Source organism: Grus americana, chromosome 3, assembly GCF_028858705.1.
Source record: "Grus americana isolate bGruAme1 chromosome 3, bGruAme1.mat, whole genome shotgun sequence".
NCBI lineage: Eukaryota > Metazoa > Chordata > Aves > Gruiformes > Gruidae > Grus > Grus americana.
Window position 1 is genome coordinate 100,907,392 of NC_072854.1, and position 17,922 is coordinate 100,925,313.

The window sequence follows — 17,922 nt, forward strand, 5'->3', positions numbered from 1 at the left end:
GTCCGCCATTGGCCCGCGCGCCCTCGCGACAGGAGGCCCCGCCCCTCTGGTACCGCCCATTGGCCGCGGACGCCCCGCCCCGCCCCGCCTTGCCGGAGGAGGGAGGCGGGGCCCCTCGTGACGTTACGGGAACGACGGCTCCGATTGGCTGAACCTGTTGGCTTCCCCCACCTCCCCCGCCCACTGCCCCGCAAGTCCCGCCCCGCGCCGAGCGGGACTCGTGCAAAAGGTGCGTTTCACACGGCCCCGGCCCGGCGCGCTCGGGGGCGGGGCTCCCCCTGCGGGCCGGGTCGGAGAAGGGCCCGCTCCGCGGTGGGGGGTCGCTCGGGGGGGGGGGGGGGGCTTTGTGACGTCACGCGGGGGCCGTTAGGGTCAGCACCGGCCGCCGGTCGTGGCGCACGGCCCTGCTGTCGGGGGCCGGGGCAGGAGCCGCGAGGGCCCAGCCAGCCGCCCCCTCCGGCCGGCGCGGCAGGAGGTGAGCCCCGGGAGCTGGCCAGCGCCGGCGAGCTCGCCGCGGGGGTCTGCGCCGCCGGCGGCCGCGGGGCCCGGGTGGGTGTGGAGGGGGGAAGAGCCCCGCGCCGGCATCGCGAAACCCGGCTGTCGGGGAGGTGGCCCGAGGAGGGGCCGCGGCGGGGGCCTGGCCGCTGTCCCTTCGCCCCCGGGCAGCCTTCCCCGGGCCCGGGCCCAGGCCGGCCCGCCTCTGTCCGTGCTGAAGCCCTGGCTTTCACGGGAGGGTGTTTTGTGCCTGTCGGGTTCCCAACGCGAGCGGGAGGCGCGCCGGCCTTGCAGCTCCTGAGGCACCAGAAACGGCCTTTCCTCGCCCGGGCCCCTCCTCCTGCCTGCTTGGAGCGGGGGAAGGAACCAGCCACCAGCCCGCAAACGGCACGAACTCAGCAGCCAGCCCCAGCTGTCAGATCAATGGGCCCATTTTCCAGCTACTGCACACGCCACAGCACATCCCAACAGCCATTTCTTACCGCCTTTCTAACTCCTGGTTCTGTTTGAGGTTTGGCCTTTCCGCAGGGGGATTTCTGTTTCATTTTTCTCCTGTTTGTGCCACCGAGGGCTGTAGGATGAGGGATGAGGCAGTAGTAACTGATGAGGAGTTAAAAAATGTGGAGAGAAGAAAGTAATTTTGCTTGAGGAAGTTTTGAAAAGCTGTAACTTAACAAAAATACATAAATGCTAAGATGTCAGTCCCTGGATACTATTTGTTTTATTAAACTTGTAGTTAAAAAAGGGAAGAGAAAGCGAATATTTTGAGACATCCAGAAAAATCACAAAAATGTAGTCACAAAAAACCAAATTGCAAAAATTACAAAAGGCAGAGTTGATCTCTTTCTTTGCCTGCTGTGTTCCAGGGAGCCAACAAACATGGCAGCAAGAGAGAGAGTGTCCAAGAATATGAGTAGAAAATGTAGAGAGGGGAAACATATAGCTATAGCTATAGAGGCGTAGCTGTGTGTATGCATATATAGAGGCAGTAAGAAAACCAGTGCCCTGAAAAGGAAGATCTAGCAAGAATGAAAAGCCTGTTGCTATACTTGGAGATTCCGAAAGGATCATGATTGAGGGTTCCTGACAGCTGGAGTTGGACAGCCAGTCTCATTTCATGAGTAAAATGGCAGAAGGTGGTCATACTTCCACAAGAAAAGAGTTATCAACAAGCATGACCGAGACCAGTAGTTCAGGACAGGCTGCCTCTGTCACAGGGACCTGTGACCCTGAACCCTGTTTTCTGTGAGATTGTTCATACATTAAAATCTAGGTCTGCTATGTTTTTAGTTTAGCGGTTGGAACCCGTATGGAATGCTTTAATGATCATCGTAAAGCGTACTGTAAGAGAGTCAGTAATTAGATTGCTATAACGTTCTTCTCATCTACTTGGCTTCCCATATGTCGTAATATCATTTAATAAGATGTTGTAAATAATCAGGAAGCTGACCAACAATTATACTGAAATGGAACATGCCCAAATTTAGGATATATGGGTCAAAGAAACTGGTACAGCTCAAACCTTTTCTAATTCCTGCAGGTGGGGCGGGTTGTCATTTTACCGGGATTGGTGTTAATCTGGTGGAATTTAGCTAGGAAGGAAGAGAGGACTTCAGGAATTACTGAAACAGTGTTAGTTGGTTGCCGCTATGATGTTGTCATATTTTTCTTGATTAAAAGTACTCAGGCCCCTCCTGAGTGAAATAAACAGTATCAGTATCAGTACCACCCTTATGAATAAAACTTAATCGGCATTGAACATAAAGTGTCAAGAGCTTTGACTGACTTACAGGAGGTGGGTTATGGCTTTTTTTGGCTTCTTTCTTGGTATGTAAACAATGTCTACATCAATTTGTGATCCTTTTAACATTTCTTCACCATGAGACTTCCCAATCTGCTCAGGGATACCATACCGCTGGTCAGTTTACTGCTGTCTTCCCTTTACAGGATGGCATGTTCTTGATCCTGCCCTTGTCCAGGGTTAGCTTTTCTTCCTACCATACCAGGCTGAATACCAAATTCCTCTTGGGGCCAAAAGCCACAATATATGGACCATATACCTCAGGGGGCTGGGGGAAGTAACAGTGGTTCCTCAGGTCTTCTGCTGCTTCCTGATGAATAGGGCTGGGTGTATAGTCTTGTCCTACGGGACCCAGCAGCCACCGTTGTCTTTGTTGGCTTCAAATACAGGGATTTAGATGAATAATCCCCTGTGGCAGCCCAGCCCTGCTGCCGGACATGGCAGGCATAGACCGGCAGCTGGACCACACAAGAGTTCACGTCGCTACCTCTTCCCCAGCCTCTCTCATAAACCAGAGTGCTCTACACTGCTGTTCCCAGGCTTTTCTATTGTATTACCATACAAAGAAGAACAGGGAGAGTTCCTAAATTTAGGGCTGTCCATCTGGCAACGTTATAAATTTTAAGATTAATGGGAAGGTGACTGATAAAGGTACTTAATGAAGCCTTAAATGGTGTGTTACAGGAGAACATTTTGTTCCCGCTTACGCTTTTGAGGAGAATGCTGTCTTCAAAGTAGGGAGGACTCCGGGATTTTTTGGGGGGTTTGGTTTTTGTTTTTTTTTAGGCTTCCAGGCATTGTTTGTGACTCACCCAATTCTTTCTCGGCTCAGCTTCCGGTCCACACGTGTGGAACAACCAGTCTCCAAATCTGTTTACTTACTGTAAATGCTCCATGTTCTGAGGGGAGAAGTCACTCTGAATCGCCAGCATGCAGCTTCATACCACCCCAGAACTGGGTGACAAGATAGGGAAAGGCTAAACAGAAAGCTGCTGCTTGTCACCTGTTCTGAGGTAAAACATTTTGCACCGAGTGCTGCTGAGCTTTCTTAAGTCAGCTGAGCACTGTGGGAATAGGACTTTGGTTGGGAGATTCACTATTACTCAGCATGTTTGCTGAGTGAATAGAGTCACTGCTTTTTCCTTTGAATTTCTGCGCAAGTTTGCAAGTGGAGAGATCTTCACCACGGAGGGCTCTTCATCGCTCTGTGCCTTTCCGCTTGGAAAAGGTGAAACCCTGTCTATAAACCGCTAACGCAGTCACGTATTACAGAGCACACTGCCTCCTTTAACACCTAACTTGTTCCCTTTCTGTGCAGTCATCAGACCTGTCTGCTTTTAATAAAGGCTTGTGGGACTCTGGCAAACATGACTCCATCTGTCTGTTCCACTTCAAGGCTGTCACTGTTCATTTTAGGCTGCATTTCTTGCAGGCAATGTCTCTCTCTGGTAGCTGTCCTTACAAGCTTTCTTCAAATTAGATCCAGTCAGCAACACCAAAGCCAACAGAAGCTTTCACTGTCCAGTTACCTACATAAACAAGTTTGTTCCTTGTAATGAGAAACAATAGAAATGAAAAGTGAGTATTATTGTTCGCATAGGTCTACATCAAATTCATGGTTCCATCCTGATTCAGAAAAGCAGCTTTATCAAGGAAAGGGCTTAAACATGTGTTTGCAGTTAATTAGAAGGCCGCCTTGGAACAGAGGTGAGTTAAGCATGTGCTTACATGCTTTTGTTTGTGACCTGTGAAAAAAGACTATAGCTGTAATTGCCATTATGATAGGGAATGAAGAAGATCTTGCTCTAAAAAGAGATTTCTTCTCCTACCTGGTTACCCTGTCTGTGAAACCTGGGCTCTTTGGAAGTTAGTGGCAGAACTCCAGACAAGTTGAGGGGGTCAGTGTATCACCTGCTAGACTTCTTCTGAACCTTGCAAAGCAGATTAAAAAACCCACTTCTTTCCCTTCCATATCTTTTCTCTCCCTAATAAAGAAACAACTGGTTTTAAAATATGCCTTTCTTATCTCCAGTTTTGATCCTTCCTTTCTAGGTTAGTTAGTTATTTTGCTTTCTTACTATCAAGCCATTCATTTTATCCAATAGCATTTGGCAGCCTGCAACTGCTTCATAACTTCTGGCACAACTAACTGCACAGCCAATCTATAACTGTTTTTAATGAACATGCTTTTTTTTTTTTTTTGGTGGACTTAAGAGCATTTTCTGGCTATTTTGGTTACCACTTTGCTTATGGTACAACTAGCATTTTCTTAAAATTCACGAGTAGGCAGGCAAAGTAGTTGCTGTAATCAGCTGCGAAGTTAATACTAATAAGGTATTAGTTAGAGCTAATACCTTATTCAGCCGATACTCAACTGGATCCTACCAGAAAAATCACCACCATATTAATCATTAAAGGAAAAAAAAAGTCAGAAAAAATGTGGTGTTATTCACTTGTGCACACAGCGCAGCTCGCTGCTGGAAAGATACGGTGATTCAACAGGGATGGGAAAATTCTGTAAATATGGAATTCAGGGAATGAAAAAATGTCTTTGCAGCTGATTGGTTGGTAACATTTTTAATTATTACAGAAATAAATTACCCTTCATATGACATTTTAAATAAATCATATTGTTAAGCTCTGCCTTTTATTATCTTTAGAAAGAACATGAGATCGCTAGCTCTAATCTAAGCCAATCCTCTTGGACCTCTGGCAATATGTGTGAATCAACGGGTGTTTGCTGAGGACAGACACAGAGAGAGAGGTATGCTAATCATTGTGGCGCCTGCTCCACCTACCTACAATATCAGGCCCTGTCAGAGAACATACAATATTTTCTGGCATCAGAGTTGGTTATTTGGGGGCATGGGCTTCCACTGTCGCTATGGAATACTGGATTTCATTGGTGTAGGATTTCTAAAGGTCTCTTGGTGGAAGAAAGTTGCTCAGGTCCTTCGAGGTAAGTCCCTAGAAGTCCCTACAAGAACAGCTAATACTGCAGGGAAAATCATAAACGTGCATGTTCTGGCATTAGAAAAGTCAGTTCAAAACTAGTTCAACAAGTGGAGCTTTGAAGCGTGTGAGGCTGCAGAACGCTTCTGTGTAATGCTGCCAGAGAAGAAATGCCACGTGGAGGCACATTTTGCCCTGAGAAATTGGGCCACACTGGTACACCTCCGTGTCTTCTGGGAGCTCAGTGGCATCAAGGGCACACTGTGCAGAGATCTGATTTCAGTCCCAGGGACTGCACTGGGCAATGTAAGACCTTAGTACGAGAACAGTATTGGTTCAGAAGAGGAAGATCCCCAGGCAAATTGGAATGAAAACCGTCACGCTGGCTGTGTATACAGAGCTCACAGGGCTGTTCCTGGAACAGCCATGAGCGCAGGATATGGCACATCCTATAGTTTCTACGCTACAAGACAGGCCCACCTACAGCATGGCAAACAGGCTGGTGGTACAGGACTTGTAGGGCATGCTCGGGCATGGGGGCCCCCACTCTGACCCAGCACCAACAGTTCTGGTCTGGAGGGCAGCCTCAGGCTCACCGTCAGTGGGCAACCCGGGTACACCTGGTGTTTCCAGCCAGCTCGTCTACCCACATCTCTGCTGGTCCTGCTGCCACAACGCACATCAGGCAAGAACTGCATCCATCTGTCTTGATGACACAATGTCTTTTTTATGTAAAGTCCTTTGAGTGCCTAAGCTCTAGCATGCTTATCAGTTTACCATTTATATATTAGATATTAATTGTATCAGCTTGAGATGGATTAATTTCCCTTTATTACACAGATGGATATATCTGTGTAAAAATGGTGTAAAAACATAATTTATTTTGCTGCTTGAAGTGTTTTCGTTAGATCCTGTTTAGGTCTGTAAGTGCTGTTAATAGCTGTTTATTAGCCAGTAACCAAGCTCATGACAAAGACTGCCCTTTCTAAGCTGCAGGTGTTTAGAAAGAAGTCATTCTAGCAAACAGTGTCATATAATTAATGCCATCTACTAAAAGCAAGTTTGCACCCACTATAGACATTTTCTGCAGATAAGCATTTCGGAACCTGTTTGAAAAGCATCTTTGCCCAGAGCAGAAGTAACATTTTTTCAGTCCTGATCTTTTAACATTGCCTCTCCCCAGGGCTGATGCTGTGGTTTGGAATGTGCTGCGATCCCGACTCTCAGGCCTGCTGGACACTGCTCCTTTCCCCGGGCATCAAACGTGGCCTGCACATAAGGATGGTGAGATGAAGGTCTGTGCTATGTCTCATCACCTCTTTTCTTTTCAAGGATCAATTGTATTTGATGTTTGTCATATCATATCCCAAGACAGTAAGCATGAACATGTTAACTTTATGTTCTGTAACTAAGTCTATTCATTTTTAGAACTGCCTTCCATGGAGGCTGTTTTGTGGTCAACTTAAGCCAGTCCAACTTAAAGCTGATGCCAAAAAGGGCAGTCGCATTTCCCCTTCAGAAATGACATTTCTGCCCCCAACCAGGCCTCAGATTTAGCAATTAGGGCATGTGATGCCATGAGGGGCATCAGCTCTGCCTGCCAGTGCAACCAAAACCAAATTCTTTTTCTTCAGCATTAATTTTCAGCCAATGCAGCAAGTTAATCCTTTTTACCTAGGGCTGCAGGATTGCTAGAGCTGACACATAGGACCATGTGATTAGGGCAGGGAAAAGTGTGTGTCCGTACACTGGCAGCAGCTCATAGCTGCTGATGGTGATCGTGAAACCACAGCCTCGACTGGACAATAAGGGAGGGATTCATGCCTGGGAACTGGTAGCTCACACACAAACATCTTTGTATCACGAGTGAGTCTCCCTTTAGAGTCAACGGAGATCTGATCAGCTTTGTCAGTGGAGCCTGCAATGTGGTTTATCTCCTCCTACAGTGGTATGTACTTGATTAGATGAATCCCATCCTTAGAGTGCCCAGTTCTGTCGTTGACTATAAAGAAAGCCTGGTGTGAATAGCTCAGAGATTAGGTCAAGGGCTAATGAGGCGACTTCTGCCCCCAAATGTTAGTTCTGCCCATTATGAGGCAAGTATTTTTCTTATTTGTACATTAAAACATGAGTTAAGTGAATTATTTAATGCCACAAACTGAATAATGTCAAAAGGAAGAGCAGAATCCAATGGCCTGGCCTGTCAATACTAATGCTTATACCGACATACTAGAAATGTGATGTTCAAAGCTGTGTCTCTAAGCTAAAATTCACAGGTGTAGAGGAGGTGCTTTGATTTAATCAGTCCTGGGCAGCCAACAGTTCCCTTAGAAGCAAACAGGAGTGGTGGCTGCTGTTGGAAAGCAGGTCATTTATGTAGGTGATTAAGCATGGAGGAGTCTCACTTCAGGCATCAGTTTTCAAAAAACCTTCATCTAAATCTTAGAAGCTAATTCTATACAGTTCATTATGGATAGCTATTCGCATAGTGAAATAGCAACTGTGAATATTGCTTCTTGAAAGCTTTATTTGTGTTGACCTGCTTTATAGCTAGCCAGATGTTTCTGTCCTAATGTTTGGGAAAACAAAAGTTCACATCAGCATGGGTGGATTAAATGATGTGCCACAGTAACTGCAGAGCCAATGGAAGGAACCCGTTTCTATCACTGCTAAGATGACAAAGCAATTATTAAATACAGCAGTTACCGTGGCTGTCCCAGGAAGGACTCGTCCATCAAGTTTCCAAGTAATCTGTTTGTGAAATACGTGCTCCATCTCCCTTATTGACTAACAATGTATATTATCTAGTTAGTTAACAGTGGGGATAAAAGTCTTTTTCCTGCCATATGTCAAGCTCTTGTGCAAAAAGCTGCAGTTAAACTGTGTATAACCTTAGGATCGTGAACAGTGCCGACTTAAGTTCTAGAAATATGCTTATTCAGTTTTTATTAGTCACATATAGTAGTCATATTTTGTGCCTTTGCTAATTAGATAAACAAGAGCCTATCTGTTTCTTGGAAATTTCCCTATAGGAAGATATTCTGCCTGTAAAAAAGGGAATATGTAAATAAGCAAAATATATGCTTATTTGATGAGCGGTGTCATGGCAAACCAGTGTTGTTAATGCACTGGTACGTGCATTTTATATCACTATAGTGATATAAAATCACTGTAAGCGCTATCAAAATACATATATATAGATACTAACCATCAAAAATCAATGAATTAGTAGATCTTTTTCAAGCTGGTCTTCAGAGCTTCAATGCTTGTTAATAATGATAGCCAACACCTTTATGTCTAAAGGGAAAAATGTTTCCCACATGGTATTTCAGATTCCTGGAGACTTGATTGCAACCTGTAAGCACCCAGGAAGGCAGCTGATAGTGTTTGTGTGTTCATGTTTCCACGAGGAGTTGTAACAGGCTCGGCTGACATAGTCCTCCATGGGAGGCAACCGTACAGTGTATTTCCCTCCAGGACACTTTGTGTGGGTGAACATGGAATCAGCCCCTCCTGAAATGTTTGGTATGGTGGCATGCGGGCAACACTTAGGCTGGAAAGTGTTACGGGAGGGAGAGGAGGAACTGCTTGATCTGTGTCGTTATAATTCACCATGGTCATGGTTTCCTGGCATTGACTCCGGGCGGACCTAGCAGTCGGGGCAGCTGGGGCACTGTGGCAGTGCTACATGGCCCAGCGCTTCCCACCAGGGCGCATAGCAGGACTGGGTCTTCTCTTTATTGAGGTGATTCATGCTAGCCCCACATACCATAGTGTCCTCCTGACCTCCTTAGTATTTCCCTCACCCCTGTAACTGTGTCACATAGCCTGTTTGTGCTGGCTGGGATGATAACACAGGTCCCTGCACATGGACATCCCTCTCTGGCAGCCAAAACCCAGGAGTTTGCATGTCACCTAATCCAGCCACGGGTCAAAAAGTGAGTGTTGATCCCTTACCACACTGAGAAGCGCCCTCAGGGTTGCCCAAAAGGCAGAGCCAAGGGCAGTGAAGGGAGCTGCAGGCAGTGCTGAGTCCTGGGCCCCAGCCAGGTGCTCAGCCCTCCGTGCTCCTGCCCTGGGTAGAGCACAACTGATTACAGAGCTTGGAGCTCAGTGCCATGTCCTCTGACTGACATGCCCCAGTGTAACCCCAAACTTGGAGCCAACTCAGTTTCATGATTCTGTATTATCTGCTCTACCCAGCAAGGGAACCCTGCATGGATCCGTCCCTTGGGCTGCAGGGATAGCACACGTACTTGGGGACCCTCTTGCCCACAGCAAGCTGACAGGAGCAGCAACACTGCAACTAGCTCTTCATACTCTCTCCTGTACAGCTGTTTATCTGGGAGAGATGGAGCCTGTAGAGGGGAATGGTCGCCTCCAGCTTTTCATTTCAAGACGCCCTGCGCAGCCTGTGGGTGTGCCTGAGTGCCATTATCTGCAAAGTCTGCATGCAGCCTGCTGAAGCCATCGAGGTGGCAAAGCAGCTAATAATTAAACCTGCTTTTTCGGTTTTACTGCTGGGGAAATGCTTCTGTAGCAAAGCACTAAGGAGAATACAATACTCCTTTTACATCAAAAGAATGTCCAGATACCCAAGGTAAACACTGGTCTGCATTTAGCATGCTAATTTCTGTGCTGCTATCTGCTTCCCCTGACAGTTTCAGTGAGATCAGTGAGTTCTTCAGCCCTCTTAACAATTCTCAGGGTTGTTGCTCTTAAAGTGAAAAGGGGAAATAGTTGCATTTTGAAGATGGTCTCAGTTTGGGAAATTTCATATGACCACAAATGTAACATAAACTGTGCACGGGCATCTATTTGCACACAATCTTGGTAATGACAAATGCGGTCATCTTTCCTCTCAGTGACTGTTAGAGGCATCATCAGTTTAGTGTACGCATGTGTGCACACACAGAGCAGATGCAGTTCAGGAGGCAGGTTAAGAGCAAGGATCCCTGCTTTCCTAAGTTGTGGGAAGACACTGTTGGCTGTCTGATGCTGGAGACGAGTATAGTGGTCAAACAAACAATGTAATATTCTGGGCTTTATTTGTTCCAGTAATAAAAAACACAGTGTGACTGAAAAATACAAAGGAAATGAAGCAGACAGAAAAGATGGAGCAAAGACAGCAAGAGGGAAAAAAAAAATCAAAAGCAAATAGTAGGCAGAGTTAGAGTTAGTTATTTCTACTAATTCTAAAGTTCTTGCTTCCTTCTGCCAGCCTCACTTAATTGTGGGACAGTGGGGGCAGTTCCTACAGGTTTGTCGTTAGCTAAAATGACATATTAATAAGACATATTGTTTGTAATAGACATAAGGGTATCACTTTATAAAAACATTCTTCTTCAGGAAGTAATAAAACACTTGCTCAGTTTAAAGTCTGTCCTCAAGTGTTTTTGCTGGATGGGTGTTATACTCATGTGGCTTTATTCTGCTGAATCATCCCCAGGGAGAGTAGAAATGAGGGATGATGGGGAAAGAGGTTTGGAAACAAATAAACACTAAATCAAAAAGGCAGGACTTTGTATGCAACCCAGGCCACAATAGCATCAATGGCTCCCACAGGGCCAAGATTCCTCCTGCATTTACAATCAAAGGACAAAGCCTAATAATCTTGCTCTAGCTTTGCATAGTTCAGGAACTTTTCCTCGGTTGTTTGCAAACCTCTCAGTTCATCAGTGTCTGACATATGGCAGATGTCTCCCAGAGCTGCTGAGCACCCACACTATCATCCCTCTGATGTCACCCAGGCCTGAAACGTAAAAGACTCAGCGGGGGAGTGGGGGAAATGCATTTATCTGGAGGTTTTAGTAGGATAGTTCTTAGTAGGCTATATTTTGCCAAAAAGGACAGGTTTCTTTGGGAATCCACTGTCCTTCACAGATGCTTTAAGGGAGGTGAAAGAAAAAAGTACATATAATCTCAAGGACAAGTTCTCAAGTTATTGCTCAAAGGTTCATCATTAGGAGCTGTAGCACTGACACAACTTTACACCCTGACTCAGAAATTCTCACATCAGACGCCTGCCTAAATTGTGTACTGTCTTTTTGAAAGCTAGCCAGCAGTGATGGAAAGGTTTCAGGTCATGGGGAAGCCATCTCATTCCTCGGTATCTTAGCCCTGCAGTCTGGCTATTCCCCTGGTTGCCCGTGTCTTCTGGCAAGAGCAGCCACAATCGCTCAGGTCCAGATATGGGGGATGTTTCAGAAGCAGATAAATAAAACATTTATGAGGATCAATATGAGAGAATATCCAGAAGTAAAATGCTACAAAGAGATGACCCTAAAACAACAGCTGAAGTGGTCAATGGACTTTTTATTATGATAACTGGCCCAAATTTTGCAAAAAAGTTTCCCTGTAACTCACAGAGGAAGAAGTGATTGTGAAATGGGTCCTAAATGAGAATTCTCATTTATAACACATACCTTGCAAAGGCAATTACATGGAAATCCTTTGCTTCCAACAATGCTGAATTAAGGTTAATGTTTCTACCATCCCAGACAAATGATAATGAAACCCCAAGTAGCTGTAAATAAACTCCTGTTGTTTAAACAGCCGCTCTCGCTCCCGTGCCAAAGGACAATTAGCTCAGACAAAATAAAAAAGGGGAAAAGATATCAAATATTATCAGTTGATACCTCCTCAGTAATCTATAGAAAATTACCTAACCTTATCTTTCCTCTTTTTTGAAGAAGTAACCACTTCCTAAAACAAATAAGCAAGAGTAACACTACTTTGAGCAACCTCGATGAGAAAGCAGAGCACCAAGTGCATACAGAGACAGGCTCACCCTGTTCTGAGTGAACTTCCTCTCCTGTGAAAGGAGGAAGTCAGGCTACTGGGCTGTCAGTCAGAAGGCTGGTATTAATTTAAGTAATAAAATTAGAAGGGGAGGTGTTGCCACAAAGAGATTTCCAGTTTGCCTAGTGGCCTGCATTGATGTGTTGTGAAGGACCCGATAGCTGTGCAAAGACAATATATCAGCGTGGGTTTGTTTCTACTAGCTACATGCTTAAAACAAACCAAAAAATTTCACTGCCAGGTAATGCAAGTCCCAAATATGAGTTTCCTTAGAATAACAACCAGGTTGAGAAACGTCTAGTGTTCTTTTCATGCATCTATTATTATTTATTATTTACCAAGGGCAGGAAGGGACCTCACTGGTAATCAGGGGTCTTAAATGTGTTGCATGCACAACATGTGTAGGGACGTGCACTGCTGGAGCTGAAACAAGACAGGATGATTTACAGCACGATAAGGAATTCTCCTGGCGTTAAAGAAGTGAGTGGCTACTATTCTTCCAGGCTGAGTCACCAGGGAGAATGAGCCTGTAAATGGAGGAAGAGACTAATTGTTTTGCGTTTGGTTACTAAAAAGAAGAGTGGAAGGCAATTCTGTGTTTGCATATGCTGAAAGCTGTCCTTACTACTGCAAGGATTTGATTTTATTCGGTGGTTTTCTTGTTGATGCTTTTGATTTTATGTAAGAGAAAAATTGGTGATTTTACTGTAGGATCACTAAAAAATATTCATTCACAGCCTGGTACTGCGGGATACTGGATTAGGACTAAAGCTGACAGCATCTTTGATAGTACATGTTTGTACGTGATAATAATAAATCCATGCAAAACATACAGAGTTTTTCTCCAACTTTGTACCAATGCCAATTGGTTACATGCAGGATATCTTTACATGTCTACTGATAATACCAAAGTTACGAAGAGTTAAATAGTGTTATTCATTATGCAGCATGTACAGATCTGAAAGTACTTCACCACAGCAAAGTAGTTTCTTCAATCTCACTTTACAAAGGTGATGATTTTTTTTATTATTGAATTTTTTTTTTTTTTTTTTTTAGAAAATTGGCTGTTTGCCCCAGCTGAAGATGTGGAGAAACATCTTGGTAAGGGGTGCAGGGGCAGGACCTGGAGCAAGCCTTTAGAAATAACTCCCATTTCTGACAGAGTTTTGCATGCAACTGAGGCAATGCAGATATGGCAGGCCACATGCAAACAAGGCAAATCATTGCAATAATGCTGAGCTTAGAATAGACCTCTGTAGCAAGTGCTATTTCACTTCCAGAAAGTGGCTTTGAAGATAGAATCTAAACTTAAAAAAAAAAAAAGGATTAAAAAAAGCAAGCAACCATTAGAACATCTGGTCAATTTGAGCTAGGCTCTAGGATTTTATGTAAGAAATTGCTGCAGAGCCAGATTTGAAAACAGAACTCACGGTTACTGCCTGGCACAAACCCAAGGCTGAGTTCCCTGGCTGGACTTTGCCATTTGGTTGAGCTCATTCCCTGGAGCACAAGCAGAGGACCACGCTTCCAAGGCCGTGATTAACTCACTGCTTCTTGCCAACACTTAACTGTCTGGTTTGCACCCATGGCCATGCCAGCAGCAAGTGCAAATTAGCAGCAGTTACAAGATGAGTCTGCCATGGATTCTTTTAGCCAGAATGTGAGATGGCAAAATGAACACAGAAGGAGGTTAAAAACATGCACAAGTGAAGGCTGTGGTTGTTCATACAAGAATTCTGTTCTAAGCTTCTGAAATACGGTTTCCAGGGCTCTGCCCAGAGAAAATCCCTGAACTTAGGCAATGCAGGGTCTAGGTTTCAGTTCCTTACTTAAGATCATTAACTAGAAAATATAGTTTCATGCCCTTTCCCCTTTTGATAACACATTGAGCTCTGCTGAATGTGGCTTTGCACAGAGGTGAGGTCCCCCTGTAGCCTCCAGTTTCATCTTGAGACCTCGAGCACTGAGACAGGAATTTACCTTTGAGAAAGAATGGGAAATTTAGAGCGAGGAATTTTACTCATTGCATCTTACGCAGAGATTTAGTGACACGTTCTTGGTTGCTCACCTGTATTCATCACACTGCTGCTCTGTGCCCATCGCATTGCTGAAGTTGACTAAATTAAGATCGGTGAAAAATGATCTTACACCTGATGAGAGTGAGGCCCCAGCGTGCCTTGCAGGCAGACGGATCCCTATGACTGCATGATACAGCAGCAGTTCTCTGATCACACTTGTCCCTCTGGAAACCGGCACAATGGTGAGATTTTCTGAGCTTTCAGTTCACCTAGGGAGAAATATTTAAAATGTGCCCTAAAGGTAAGTCTGTAATAATTCTCATAAAAATATGTTATTTTTCCAGTCAACTGAATACTTCCTTGATGATACCTTTTTTTTTTAATGCTAATGCTTCCTCCTGCTTTTAGTTGCAACCACAAAGTACTTACAATCCAGTCCAAGGTAATTACATGGATCATTGCCATCCGAGGTATTTGCTTCATCTCCCAGGAAATCATCATGTGTCATGATCTGCCATTTGCCCTGATGGTTTTGTTTATGTTATCATCCAGGTCTCAGAAAGTCCATATTATCTTTCCCCAGTGGCATCTAAAGATTGATTAGTAGTCGTCAGAAAAGACTCTACATGGCAATTAGCACTAGAGTCGGTCAGTGACTTTAACACTTGCATTTGTCAGGAAGGATTTTCTAAACTTCCTGGATGACCTAAATAGCCATCTAGCTCTGGGGACACTGAAGTATTCCCTGATGGTCTAGGAAGAGCTGAGAGGTCAGGTAGATAATACTGCTTTTCTGTGCAATTGGATGTGCAGAAAAAAATGCATTCCCTGTTCCCTAATACTACGTACAACTGCGGAGAGGTTTGTGCAATGCTCAAGCTTGCCAGAGGGCTATTGATGCAAACTCATGGCAAAGAAAGTCCAATTTGGTAGAAGCCTAGATGAAGAGCTCTACCTAAAGTGGCTTGTCTTTACTTGTGTTGACGAAGATGGATGGTTTGTTCCTGCTGTGCCTTTGGCAGTGCTCTTCCTCCCCAAATAGCAAACAAGTGTGAGTATTTACAAATGTCTAGCCTGTCTAATGCTAATGAAGTTGAAGTCCAGCCAAAGGTTCACTGAATTTGAAGGAAAGCTTGTCATTGGCTTTACTGGGCTTCTGTTGTGTCCTTGGACTTCAACTGAGACAAACATGTGCAAAAATTTGTATTATGCATACACTTGCTTCCGCTGACCTTGCAAGAGCAGGACCTGCTAAAAGAGCTGATTAAACAGTAAAAAAGTATTTAGCAGCTATTTTTGCAAATAAAAAAGTTTTTCAGATTAGTACGAATAATGGGAAAAAAATTACTAGCTCTAGCCAAGTATTCAAGCACCTGCTTAAGTACCTGCCCTATTCCTCATAAATCTGCATGTTGCGTTAATTTTACCACAAAAAACTACATATGAAAGTTGATAGCAGAAGCTGCATTATTGGTTATTACTCACTGCATGTCATGTCCAAGTCAGAGTTTCAGTTGCCAAGGAAGTAGACGTAATGCACTGAGATCTTCAGAGTAGAGAACAATGCAGTAATAACTGGGCCCACAAGTTACCTCTGCTTGAACCAGGTAGCCCAGCAACAAGCATCATCCATCAGTCAAGAATTAAACCAGTCAAAAATGAAAGTTAATTAGCCAAAAGTTTTCGTAAATATGTTTTCTTACCCAGAAGGAGCCTACATTGAAAAAATAAGACTATCTGGAGCTAGCTAATTCTAGGTATCTCCGTGGCCTTTCTTCTTCCTTTATATCATAAAACTCTGGCATGAGTTCATTTTGTAGCATACAAAGGATTTTTTTTTTTCCAACAAAGCTTCATCCTTTCATGGCAGCTGAGCCTCAGAAATGCACTTTGCCTTCAAAATAATATGTCAGATAGAGGCGCTGTTGCCTCTTGTATAGTAACTTCTCAACATTGCTGCTCTGGCTGAAAGCAAGATTAAATGGAAAGGCAGTATAACAATATGTGGCGTTACGCTATCAGTCTGTGGAGCTTTTTAAAACGGTAAAGATTAATATTTAACTTTCAGCTAACTTTTAAGGTAAATATATAAATAAAACTAACTTCTAATACCTGATATGGATTATACTGTATGTAGCCTTAATTAGGCCAAAGTCTTCCACAGTGTTCTGAAACACCTATTAAGCAGGCTCCCAGGGCTTCGGCTTCTATGCCTGACACACCAGCTTTATAGCTACCAGGATTCCTCTCGCTTCACGCAAATTACACGAGGGAAGAATAAGACGAAGACAGGGCCCGAGGGCTGTCACTGTACCATTGCTGCGTCCAACTGTATTTTGGACTATGAATACTAGAAGCATTGCTTACCAGGAAATGGACTTCATCTCTATCAGCACAGCAAGAGGTACGCTGTCGTGGTTTAACCCGGCAGGCAGCTGAGATAACCCCACAGCCGTTCACTCACTGCCCCCCACCAGTGGGATGGGGGAGAGAATTGAAAAGACAAAGAAGGTAAAACTCATGGGTTGAGATGAAGACAGCTTAATAGGACAGAAAAGGAAGAGAATACTACTACTACTATTACTACTGATAAAATAAGGTACAAAACAAATGATCGACAGAATTTCTCACCACCCGGAACCAATGCTCAGCGAGTTCCTAAGCCAAACCACCACCCGGCCAACTGCCCCAGTTATATACTGAGCATGATGTCATATGGTATGGACAATCTCGCTAGGATGATGAGCAGCATAGTGAGGAGCAATCTCTTTTCTTCAGATGAAGTCAAGAGTCATAGCAGGGAGCTTCTGCTCTGCACTGTTTCTTGTACCTGCAGGAAACTGCAGGAGATTGATTCTTGCAGTGAGTGCCTGTGAACCAGCTTGTGCCACGATTAGGACCAGATCACTTCCTCCTGGGTTACTCACCGACAGTAAAGGCAAAAATGTGAAATTCCCTATGATAAAGTATTTTGTCATTGTTCCAGGAGGATTTATCTCTGCAGCTGTTCTATGATACAGTATGGATTAAATGACCTATTGATATTTATGTTTAGGAAGAAGCTTGATGGTCGTCTATATTTAAGCCTGATTTCCTCTAAGCATTGTGTCACTTTCACACCATTTAAGTGCTGTAGTCACACGGAATGGCCTGGTCAACTGGCTGCAGAGGGGACAGTTAACCAGGCTAATCATTAAATAAATTACTTTGGTTACTCACCGCTATTTTCCCAGTAAATTCAATTCCCTAGTACATGTACAGCTGCACAAAGTTGGAGACCGAAGTGGTTGTGCCCAAAGCGCAGAAGACGCGTCCAGGATCCCAGTGCTGTCTCTGAGCACCCCCCTGTGACGAGCCTGTGACAGACAGGAACCTAAAGCCCAAAACAGGGTCTTTATCAAGGTCACACAAGAAGTCCGAAAATCAAGGATCTGCTCCACATTTTTCAAAGATGATGCAACTTCCCCTCCAGTCTATCCTTGAGTTAAATTATGGTCTATGCATATAAAACTTGTATAATTTCAGAGGTGACTTCTATATGTCATTTGTGTGCTCACAACTATAGATATTATTAAAATTCCTGATACCTATATTACAGATAAATTTATCTCATGACATTCAACAGTGCGCGCCATTATTATGATCCTGTAAGGCTTAAGCTGTGCCATATACCTATGTACAAATTTACCTTCACTTTTAAGAGATAGGTATACCCATCAGTGTGATGGTGATGTTTTGCAAGCACTCTATAACCAGTCACTATTCCCATAAATGTTCTATCTATTTTCCTGAATATATTTGAGAATTACATCCTGAATGCAATTCCAATGCTACACACGTGCTCTGGGAAAAACA

The 17,922-nt window shown here is 44.2% G+C and overlaps 1 long non-coding RNA gene across 2 annotated transcripts; it reads left to right on the forward strand.

Moving 5' to 3' along the window:
- The first annotated feature begins 209 nt into the window (after positions 1-209).
- On the forward strand, positions 210-17,841 carry LOC129205447 (uncharacterized). 2 transcript variants are annotated; one of them, XR_008576735.1, is made up of 4 exons: positions 210-229; positions 4,957-5,060; positions 6,432-6,543; positions 13,106-17,841. It is a non-coding gene; the product is annotated as an uncharacterized LOC129205447 (long non-coding RNA). The 2 variants fall into 2 exon arrangements; XR_008576734.1 differs by lacking the exon at positions 210-229 and adding an exon at positions 343-475.
- The last annotated feature ends 81 nt before the right edge of the window (positions 17,842-17,922 follow it).